The sequence below is a fragment of the Mustela nigripes genome, chromosome 2 (genome assembly GCF_022355385.1).
Source record: "Mustela nigripes isolate SB6536 chromosome 2, MUSNIG.SB6536, whole genome shotgun sequence".
NCBI lineage: Eukaryota > Metazoa > Chordata > Mammalia > Carnivora > Mustelidae > Mustela > Mustela nigripes.
The window spans coordinates 67,576,644-67,588,814 of NC_081558.1; the positions used below are offsets into that span (position 1 = coordinate 67,576,644).

At 36.2% G+C, this 12,171-nt stretch overlaps 1 protein-coding gene across 3 annotated transcripts in view; it reads left to right on the top strand.

The window, feature by feature from the left end:
• The window catches only part of SNRK (SNF related kinase), a 58,771-nt gene that overhangs the window by 17,742 nt on the left and 28,858 nt on the right, over nt 1-12,171 (top strand). The window lies entirely within an intron of this gene.

Sequence of the window (12,171 nt, forward strand, 5' to 3'; positions counted from 1 at the left end):
TTTAAGATTTTATTTATTTATTTGACAGAGATCACAAGTAGGCAGAGAGAGCAGGGGGAAGCAGGCTCCCTGCTGAGCAGAGAGCCCGATGTGGGGCTCGATGTGGGGCTCAATCCCAGGACCCTGGGATCATGACCCAAGTTGAAGGCAGAGGCTTTAACCCACTGAGCCACCCAGGTGCCCCTCTTAAATGTGTCTTAATTAACAGATTTGGTTTCGTGAATGCCGTATATCCCTAAAGCTCACAGTCAGTTTGTTTTACCCTTGAGATGGCAAATGTTTAAAGTATATTAGCATAAAGAAAAATGAGTAAGTTATCATTTAAGGTAACCATCATCTACTCATTGTAATTCTTTTGCAGGTCTGAGTATGTTTCCTATCTTCTTAGAGTCTTCTTAGAGTCTGTAGTGCCCCTGGTCAGCTTCTTTCTGTGTATATCCTTTAACAGTCATTAAGATGTATATTGGAAAGGTACTATCAATATTAAAATACATTATGAAGAATTTGGACATGGGAATCATTTATTAGTTGTGACCTTGAAGAGTGCAATTGATCTCTCTGCTTTATTTCCTCATCCATGGAATAAATTGGATCAAATAGAGGTATCGCATCCTGTGTTATCATGTTTACCATCCATGGAGACCTGTGGGGCTGTTATTGTCTGCCTCATTTTATAGGACAGGTAATTGACATACAGACATCCAGAATCGTGGTAGCCCTGGGCATTCCCAGCTACCCTCTTTCCACTCCAGCACATTATTGTGTTCTCTCTTGTGATGAGTTATCTAGTTGGGGTAGAAGTATTTATTGCTTTTCAGCTTTTCAGTTTTGTCCCTTGGATCGTATCTGTTTTAAAGGTCATAAGAGAATTTGTTTATAATTTTTAAGGATTTGCTAAGTTGAATATGTGGTCAGCTTTTACAGTTTTTAGTTTAATTTTGAAACAGTATGCCCTAATACTACATGTATATAATATCATACTTCATAGATAGGAGTCATTTGAAATGCACGTTACAGAGTATGAAAGACACACACTGAAGAACGCATTGAAGAGTGCTGATTTTTATACTGAATATTCTCTACACCAAGACACTGCGTTTCATGTTAGACTCTGTTCTGGAAAAGAAAGGGTTATTGCCCATTACAGATAACAAGGTTTCTCCGAAACTTTTCATTAGAATATTTGAGTCAGAGATTTTTGACCCGAGGAGCAGGCTAATCAGAAAATGAAGCCAAGAATTAACAGAAGAGGAGACATAAATGTCCAAACATGAAAATGATGTTTAACCTCACTAATGATCAGGGAAGATAAAATCATGATCAGATACTGTTTCATACATTTCGCATTAGGAAAAACTAAAGTCAGACAAATCTAAGCATAGGTAAGACTATAGGTCATTGGGAACTCTTTTAGTATGTAGAAGACAATTTGTCAGTGTGTACTAAAATTAAAGATATACTCAATCCTGAAACCCAGCAGTTCTCTTCCTGTATACACAACCTAGACTTGCTTTCACTCTTGTACACAGATTTTTAAAGATTCTTTGATAGCATTATTGTGTATTCATCAGTAGGGAAATACATCATTTCATATTCATATGATGGAATTGGTAAAAATAAATGAACTATGTATGTCATTGTGGCTAGGGTTCACAAACGTACTATTTAAGAAGATCAAATCGGTGATAGTACTTACAGTATTATAACATTTATATAAAATTTTAAACAGACAAAGCAGTGTTATATTGTTGGAGGGTTGCTTGCACATGTAGTAAGGTACTGATGAATGCATGAGGTTAAGATAGTTACTTCTAAAGGGCAGGCATGCCTAGAGTGTTTCAGCTGTGTTGGTGGTATGTACTTCCTGACTTGGGTGGTGAGTACCTAGGTACTCACTGTAATGTTCTCTCTCTCTCTCTCTTTTTATTTTTTCCTTAAGTATTGCCTAATAAAACTTTAAAGTTTTTAAAAAGGAAAAGAAAAGTATCTGGGAGGATGCTTACCAGTCTGATAAATGGTTGGTGAAGTATGTATTAGGTGGAGTGCATGAGTAACTTTTCTTATTTGAATTTACTTTAATTTTGTGTAATTGTGTGATTGAGATAAATACAGAATTGCTTTAAAAAACAAATGGACAGGGCGCCTGGGTGGCTCAGTGGGTTAAGCCGCTGCCTTCGGCTCAGGTCATGATCTCAGGGTCCTGGGATCGAGTCCCACATCGGGCTCTCTGCTCAGCAGGGAGCCTGCTTCCCTTCCTCTCTCTCTGCCTGCCTCTCTGCCTACTTGTGATCTCTCTCTCTGTCAAATAAATAAATAAATCTTTAAAAAAAAAAAAAAAATGGACAGTTACCTTTCTGCTAATATAGTCTAGTTTATTGTGCCAGAGTCAGTCAGTGATTTTTCACAAATATATAGTAGAATTAGTACAGAGATTAAAATCTGTCCTTTTATTAAATTACCATATGTTGCTGAATTAAACAACTTTGATTCAGTTTTGTAAGTGTTTTAGAGTGCACTGGTCCTTAACATTGACACTTGGTTTAGGGAATCATCTGTTATTTTCAGAGTTAGATTTTGATTTTATGTATCAGCTAAACTTCTGTTTTCTTTGGTATTACCTTTTTTTTCCACTGTTAACTAAATTTTTCCAGAATCTTTTAGGTTGCCTTTTCTTTCCTTTTTTCCTTTCTTTTTTCTTGAATTGAAAGCTTTTTTTCTTTATTGTCCTAATTTCTCACATTTAAGGCTGTGTGTGGTTCTCTCCTGCAATCTCTGGTCACATCCTGGGGATGTCACTCTGCTGTCATTGCTCAAGTTTATCTTTACTGTTTTGTTTCTGTTTAAACCCAAATTCTTTTTTTTAATTCAAATTGGATAGATTTATTTTTCCTTTACGTATTTGGTTTTTTACTTGTAATTTTAGTACGTTGCATTTAGTAATGTACACTGCAACCTGATTGGTTTTTGCTTTGGGAAGTATTTTTAGATTTTCTGTGTGGCTTATTATACAGTGATTTTTGGTGATTATTCCACGTATGATTAAAATATTCATATTTTTAGCATATACAAATTTTTATGCATAATTAAGGTTGTTAATTATGGATTTTGTTCCTTTGTGTCATGTTTTTATTCTGATTTTATTTTCTGAGAGAATTATGCTAGTTTCTTACTCTAATCTGGAATTTATATTTTAATCAATTTTTACTTTATATGTTATTTTCAAGCTGTGTGAAGTATATAAAGTTTTGTGATTTATTTTACATGATAGAGTATACGTTTTTTCAATATGAAACTGTGTTTTGTTGCCATGGATTCTATTTTATTGTTTTGTTTTAGGATGTATTAGTGTCTTACTTTAATATTCAGTGCTAATTGATATCCATATCATTCCCTTTGCCCTACAAACACGAACTATATGTAGTTTGCTTTTACTTCCCTTTTAGTTATAGATTTGTAATTTGCTTTTATTTCTTAATACTTTTTTTCTGGTTCAGTAATGCTTTAAGATCTGATGAAGAATGTAGATAAATCTTAAAATTTTGTTCTTGAGCATCTTTAATTATTCCTTTCTTTCACCTTACTTCCTGCATGTGAAGAACATGGCAAAATCCATTGTGAATATATATTTTTTCTTTTTTTTAAAAAAGATTTTATTTATTTATTTGACACACACAGAGAGATCACAAGTAGGCACAGAGGCCAGCAGAGAGAGGGGGGAAGCAGGCTCCCTGCTGAGCAGAGAGCCCAATGTGGGACTTGATCCCAGGACCCTGAGATCATGACCTGTTGAAGGCAGAGGCCTAACCCACTGAGCCACCCAGGCACCCTCCACTGTGAATTTAAAAGTGACTAGCTGGCGGGGGGAGGTGACTAGCTGGTGTACCGGAAAAGCATTATCTTGTGAAAAATTAGATTAGTGAAACATAAATTGAGACATTCTTGACTATTAATTTATGTGTGACTTATAGTTTGTATAATATGCCAACTTTTGGAAATCTTGGCATATTCAAGCCAAGAATTGTGGTTTAACTAGAAACCACATTGAATGTAATTAAGACAGTCTGTTCCTTGCTCTGCTTTAGCACTGTGAAGAAATATCTCAGCAGAAATATCTCAGCATATTCCTTCCTACAAAAGAGTCTCTTAGAGAATTTAGGAAATGGGCAACCACCAGAACTGTGATTGTAGTAATATGTTTAATTATTTTCTCTTTGAAAACTTTTAAAAGGATTACTCATTTCTATACAGATTGTAGAGCCCAAGTTGTAATACCTTTTTGATAGAACTTTGAATAGTCCAAAAGGACATAAATCAGTCGTTTTCTCTTTGGTTTATCTAAATCTATTATAGTTTGTTATTAATAGAAAAGTTCTTGCTTTTATTTCTGATTTCTTCCAGAAAAACTGTAATGTGCCTGCTTTTATAGTCCCCCACCCCCAATCTGAGTGTCTACAGTTTCATTTCCCTCCCATTTATTAGAGATAGATGTCTTAGCAATGTTACCATGTTTTCCAACTTGAACCTTCTCTTCTCCAAGTCAGATTCTGGTTAAATTTTGTATTACTCTTACACAGTTTGTATTACTCTTACACAGTCCATTTGGACTGTGGGCCCTAATGGATTCCACATTAGGACTGTGGGCCCTAATGGATTCCACATTAGAAGATGTTGGCTTGTGTCACAGAATTTTAGGCCCACGTGTGGAGTTTGGGATTATACATTTTTTAAGGGATGATTTGTGCTTTTGTGTGTGTGTGTGTGTGTGTGTGTGTGCGCGCGCACGCGCGCGCGCATAGGGAAGTAGTATCTTGTTTCTTTTATTTAAAAAGATCTACATAAAACCTGCCTGCATGGTACGTGTCTGAGACGACCTGCAGCCTGGGCCTAGGCAAATGACTGTGTTGTTCAGTTGTACAGAACTGAAAACCGTATCCATAGAAATGTGGCCCACACCTCACAATCTAGCTGCCAAGTGCCTGGTCACAGACTCTGTAAGATACCTTTACAGAGTGTGACCTCATCCTTGTCATATAAAACCAAAAGAAAAAAATGCTAAACTTTCTGAAGTTTCACATGCCTATGAGAAGTGACAGTTACTTCAGACATCACAATTAAAAATTGATCTGACCTGAACCCTGTGTAAATAAAAGCACTTTATGGTATTAGCTCTGTATCCACGATATACTGGCTTTATAGTATGAATTTGTTTAATTATGTATTTAGGAAACAACAAAAATTCTGTGCTAAAATCTTTTCAGTTTTATAAATAAGCCATTATTGGATTTAATACTTGTCTTGAAGATTCTTGAGTATGAAATGTTATAGGTAGTGTAATCTATAGGTACCATACAAATGGGTTTTTTAGGCTAACTCAACCATTGATTTTTTTTTAGTGAGAGAAAATGAGGTAAAAATGACTTAACGTGCTTTTCATGTTTTCCCTACTGCATTTCCCTACTGCATAAGCCTCTGGTGCTTATTGTTCTCACTGTGTTTTAAGATTCAAGTGAAATATATGTTGACTGTGTTTTAAGATTCAAGTGAAATATATGTTGACACTACTTTGAAAAGTATAATTTATTCTACTGGTGATATGGTAGGATCTAAATTGGTGGTTCTCTCCTTCCCATCTTTAAGTTTCACCTACAGTAGATTTAAAACCAAGCAAACCTTGTGAGGGCCCTACCCTAGAGATTGTGATTCAGATAGTCTCAGGTGAGGCCCTCATCCAGCTTTTGTGAGATTCTGATGGCTTCTAGCCTTGCCTACCTATGAGGTGAAATCCTAGGTCAAATGTTTTTGGTTATTAGTGGAAAAATAGATTCCTAACATTTTAATTCTAATAGTCGTTAAAGAATAAGTGTTCAGAAAAAAAATGTTTAAACCTCTTTAGTTTCAAAAACTGAACAAGAACATATATTCTTTTTTGATGTTGATAATTGAGCTTAAATTTCTCTCTGTTCCCCCTCCCCCATTTTAATCACATCCTTTGCTTATTTAGAGATAAGTAAGTCAAAACCAAATTTCAGGTCCTTTCGAAATTTTTTCCAATGTTGTTCCAGTGCCAGGAACTTCAGGCTAGACACCCCTTACCTTTCTGTTAGGAGCCCAGAGACTGTCCTCCTTGTTTGCTTTCTACTGCTGTGCCTGGAGCTGCTTGTCAGAGTGTTCCTTGGCATTGTGTAGATCAGAAGGTTGCCTCACTGCCTTATATAAAACCATTTTCTTCAGAAGATTTATAGCACGTTCGCACTTTTCTAAGGCTCTTGCCACTACTAACTAGACTTGGGTTTGATTTGGTTTTACATGGGCCTTGGTGTTCCTCTTAATCCTTTCCTCTCACAGCCTGTGTGGAGAGACAAAGGTGTGCAGGACTGATAATCATAGGTCTCACTAGAATAAAAACTGGAAGTTACTATTTATTTACTTTGCAGACTAGTGCTCAAGCTTGGAGTCTTTTGGTACTTAATGTGGGGAAGTGGGAATTGGGCTGACTGACATGACTGTGCACATCTTTGAAAGAAGACAAGAGAAGGAACGGAGTTTAAAGACAAGTTTCTTGTCATTTGTATGTGCTGCTTGTTTTCAGACATTGACAGTTGCAGGTGAGAGGAGGCCCTGGGGCTCTGGTCAACAGTAAGCCATGAATTGTTGTGTGGAATAGCTGTAAGAGAGGGGAATTCCTATGGAGGTGGCAGTTTTAGGTAGTTACCACTCATAAGGGAAAAATATTATCAGTTCCTTTTAAAATTTACATGCATCTTTCTTCTCTGCTCAGAACACTTTAAAGACTTAACATTTCCTTCACAGTCAAAACCGGAGTTCTCAACAGCGGCCAGCATGGCCTCAAGATTGGCTTCCTCATTTTCTCCCACACTTTTTCCTCCCACTGTTTTTTCAGTTGCTTGCTCAGCTCCAACGATGCTGCCTTCTTGCTGTTAGTCACATTCCACTTCCATCCTGCCTTGGGGCCCTTCTGTCTCCCTTTCTCTACTTTGGTTCTTGCCTACTGCCGCCCTCTTAGCCTGGCCCCACCCTCTACTCCAAAGGTGTTGGGCCCCAGCACTGCCTATTCTTCTTCCCCACTTGACTCGTTTCTGTGGTCTCTTTTACTTCCATTTGTGAAATGTACTAGTTCTCACCTTTAGGATTGTTGAAGGAGTTAGATGAATGAAAAACATATTTGTACTTAGCATAATGCCAGACACAAAATCAGTCTTCAAGTCAGATATAAAAGTCAGCCTTTTGGAGGGATCACAGAATGCCTTGTTTCTGTGGTACTAGGACTGTGGTGCCAAAGGTTGTTTAAAGATCTTTCCTTTCGAGGTGTTTTCTTCCCCTTTGGAAATTGGCCTCAGGGGAATTTCTGAAATGTTGGCTGCTGTGGGAAAACTGGGAAGAAGAGGCAGGCCCAGGACCTTTGCTCTTGAGCTTTTCTCACACATGTTTTTAATTGTATTTAACTTTCAGAATGTAGGAAATAGGTTAACTTCTAAAGTAGGGATTTTTCTTTGTGTGTGTGTGTATGTGTTTTATGTTAGATAAAAGCAAAGGGAAGTATTTATTTCATAACTGGTTAGTTTCTTGGAACTTTAGAAGAGCTTTTTTAAAACCACTTAAAATAGCTAACTATCTTAATATAGATATATAGAATTAAATATACTTCTATTTACTTCAGGTTATAGCCTAGGAAACCTTTAGGGAGTTGAAAACATCAAACTGCATGGGGTTTTTTTGCTTTTTTTGTTTTCTGGGGTTTTTTTGTTTCTTTTTTGTTTGTTTGTTTTGTTTTGTTTTTTGTTGAAGAAAGACTAGTTTGCAAAACAAAAATTAAGTAGTTAGCACAAACTTTTAACACAATAAACTTGGAAACTTGTTAGTCACAATATACATTGATGGACAGACTCCAAACGCAAATGTTGCATAAAGTCACTGTAGTGTTTTAAGAACTGGTGAAAACTATTGACATGTAGGTGCTGTGCTTAGTTGTGCTCTTGTGCTTGCTCTGAGATGGCCTGGTGGGACTTGTTAGTGACACATCTCCATTTCTGGGGAAACTGTCCCTCCACATCAGGAAATTAATTGCCTGTGTGGTCCTGGAGTTGTCATGACTCCCAGAGCAGCTGCTTGGGAAATGCTTTCACAGTCACATTAACATACATAGTAGTGTGGTTTTCTTCTTCCAAGGGCTGTGGCTTCTCTCAGTTGGATCCTCACATGTTTACACAGCCTTTGGTGGAGAAAGATGGAGAGCAGACATAGAACAGGGCACCACAGAGCTAATCCAAGCTAATTAGCAGAGATGTACTGTAGAACCAGAACTTCCTTACAACTGTGATTCCAAATACATGTCTTTGCTGTTTTTAAATATCTTCTTCCATAACCCATTCTCCATAATTTGCTACCATTTGCTACCTAACCCACTTTATCCTTGGAAAACATTGTTTTATCTTACCTGTTTTTTACTGACCTAGTGTTACGGTGATATTTTTAAAATTGTATCCAGTATAGTGTAGAACAGTACCTAATTTAATATTATAATTCACTTATTTTAAACCTTGGAACCTAAGCCAAACATCATAGGACCTGTGTTTGAAGCATTGTCTGGTGAGTAGGAGAACATGACTTTGTGAAATGAGATCCTCTTTGTATATACATCTTAAATTCTGCCTAGAATGCAGCCAGGCACAGAGAAGGTATACTAGATAAAAATAACAGAGGGGTTGTAGATGGCATTTAAAAACAGAATGATGAGGTGCAGGGGACACATGCCCTGATGGCCTTTTGCCTTTGGTATTGGATAGGGTGACGGCCAGACCTTGCTCAGTTCAGATGGCTCACTTGTCCCCCTTGCTCAATAGTAAGGTCTCTGAGAGAGAGAGAGAGAGAGCTGTGTGTTTGTATCTTATCTGAGTCCCATCCCTATCACCTGGTAAATACCACAAGTTCTTAATGTTTGTTTAAATGAGTAAATATTATAGAGACAAACTAAAGAAATGAAAATTTACATTCCTTTAAACTTGTTTACAAACTATAATTGTGGCCACTTCCCGTGGTCCTTCCTGATGTCCTTGCTTAGGTTGGAACTTTTCCCTTGCTTTCTGTACATATATTAATGCATGTATATGCATTATACATATATATGTACATTTATCAATGTATATTTATTAATGAGTCTGATGGAAGCCATGGTTTCTCTCTTCATGGAGAGGCAGAGTGGCAGTTTCAGGCATGTTATAGATCACTATGAAGCCTTTTTTGGATCTGATCTTGCAGACTTATTGGGCTGAATAAAAAAAAAAGAGGGCTCACAACTTTGACAGGAAAGATGAGCATAGGCAGTTTTGAAATAAGCTTTGGAGCATAAATTATAGGTGAGGAATAGTGTCCTTATTTTTGTGTTTTGTCTACTTGACTCTGACTTGTTTTATACATTTACATCTCTCATTTTCCTTACCGTGTTTTAAATTCCCTAGTTATGAGTTGGGAAGATTGTGTTAGAAAATTGGAGGTAAGCTTATAGACAGGGCTTCTTCCAAAAGAAATATCAAGTCATGGGGGATATGGTGTGCTTTTTTGTTTTTTAAAGTCAAAGAGTCAATTTGTAGGTATTTAGTGTGTTTGATATGTGTTTTTTTGAGGGGGGTTGTAAACCCATTTTATGTTGTTAACAATATGTATCAACTATTCATTGATATTAGAAGGTCCTTGTTACAGTTTAAAGAGGTTTAACATAGATTAGGAGCTCCAGGAGATGGTAGGGAAGCCCCTCAGATAGTGTGATCTCCATGTTCCAAGGTATGATTTTCAGTTTTGTGCTCAGTGGTAATTAGTTCCTAGAAGACTGAAACTGGCTTAACAAATTCTTAGGAGACTAATATATACAAATACCAATTAATTGATATAGGAGACTTTAAACGTCAGTCCACTGCAAGCTTATATTCTTGATTCAGATTAGTGATATTTTCCTAAATTTACCTATTTTTTTCAGGTTCTAAAACGTTGGCATACATAAGATTTTCTTTTAGGGATAGTATAAATTGATTAGATTAAACCATTCTGAGGAACATTTGTGATCCATTGATATTCCTGAGGTCACATGATTCTTGTTAGGATTTCTGCCTCAGACCTTAGAAGGGGCCCTTCCCAGTTCTGGAATTTCAGTTCATTTATTTCTTTTCCTTCCAAGGCCTTGAAAACATGGTTTCTGCAAGTTACTATTGTGTTTCTAGTTGTGGTAGCAGGATCTTCAGTTTGCTTATCACATTATATTCTACCTAGAAGCAGAGAATTCCCAGTGGTTTTAGTTTAATTCTAATTTTGTTCTCAGTCATCAGTTTGTGAGTACGATATGTTCCTGTCTGTCCCAAAGAAGGACAGTCATTATTATCAAGTTGTCAGTAAAAAGCTTGATAAAAATTTTTTGGATTTACTCTCCAGCTTCAGTATCAAAATGAATTTGTTAGTCAGCAGAGACAAGAATAGTTAGAGTAGTTGTGTTCTGTTTCTGACTTTTGAGTCTTCTAGCTCCTGCCATGAAAAGGAGATTGCTTTTCATGTGTAAGGTTACTTTCTAAGGCTTCATTCTTGTGTTACTTCATGTAAAAAATGAACTTCAGAATCCCCTTACCAGTTAGAGAACTATTTATTGGTCACTTCTCTTTAGATGAGTTCTTGAGTTGTCCTATAGCAGAGCACCATGAAAGCAAGCAAAGAAAACCTCCTGGGATGCTGAAATGGACTAATAAGCCCATGTAAAAGTTCATGTATTTTGTTCATAGTTTTCATTCAAGGCCTTACTTGGATCCTTACTTAGTTAATTTTACATATAAAATTCTAGCAGTTTCAGTCGATTTGTATTTTCAACCTTCCGCCCATAGATGGTAACATTAGGGACTTTTTAGAGGCTGGCACACTGATAGCAAAGATGAGAAAGAATCATGAAATCATAATTGGGAACTTAAAAACATGATATTCCTGAACAACCAATGGATCAAAGAGGAAATTAAAAAGGAAGTGAAAGTTTCTCAAGACAAATGAAAAGGAATTAAAGACATCAAAATTGAGAAGGAAGAAGTAGAATTGTCTCTAGTTACTGTCAGGACTAATCAAATTCAGTAAAATTGCAGGATACAAAATTAACCAATCAGTGGCATTTCTATACACTAACCGATTTTCTGAAAGGAAATAAATTGATCCCATTTACAATAGCATCAAAAAAAAAATACTTAGGAATAAATTTAAATGAGGAGGTGAAAGATCTCTACTTTGAAAACTATAAGACATTGATGAAAGAAATCAAAGATACAAATAAATGGAAAGTAGCCTGTGTTGGATTGAAAGAATTAATATTGTTAAAATGTCAGTATTACCAAAAGCCATCTATAGATTTAATGCCACTCCTGTTAAGATTCCAGTGGCATTTTTTTTTTACAGAAATAGAAAAAAATATTCCTAAAATTTATATGGAATCATAGTAGACCCAAGATATAGCCAAAGGCATCCCAAGAAAGAAGAACAAAGCAGGAGGCATACTTTCTGATTTCAGACTATGCTGTTAAGCTGTAGTCATGAAGACAGTATGGTATGGGCATAAAAACAGAAGAATGGACTAGTGGAACAGAATCAAGAGCCCAGAAATAAACTCAAGTATATATAGCCAACTAATATTTGACAAGGGAACCTGGAATACTCATTCAATAAACTCTCTTCAACAAATTGAAAAATATTGGATATTCACATATAGAAGAATAGAACTTTACCCATCTTACATCACTCACAGAAATTAACTTGAAATGAACGAAAGACTTAAGTATAAGACTTGAAGCCATGAGACTCCTAGAAGAAAACAGAAAAACCTCCTTAACATGGGTCTTGGTAATGATTTCTTTGAATATGGCATCTAAAGTATAAGCAATAAAATAAAAAACAAGTCGGATTACATCAGACAAAAAAGCTTCCGCACAGGCAAAGAAATCACTAAAAAAGTGAAAAGCCAGCCTGTGGAATGGGAAGAAATATTTGCAAATCATGTATCTGGTAAGCAATTAGTATGCAAAATATATAAAGAACTCCTACAACTCAACAGTGGCAAAATCAGATAATCTAGTTAAAAATGGGTAAAGAACCTAAATAGACATTTTTCCAAAGAAAATGTATATGAAAAGATGC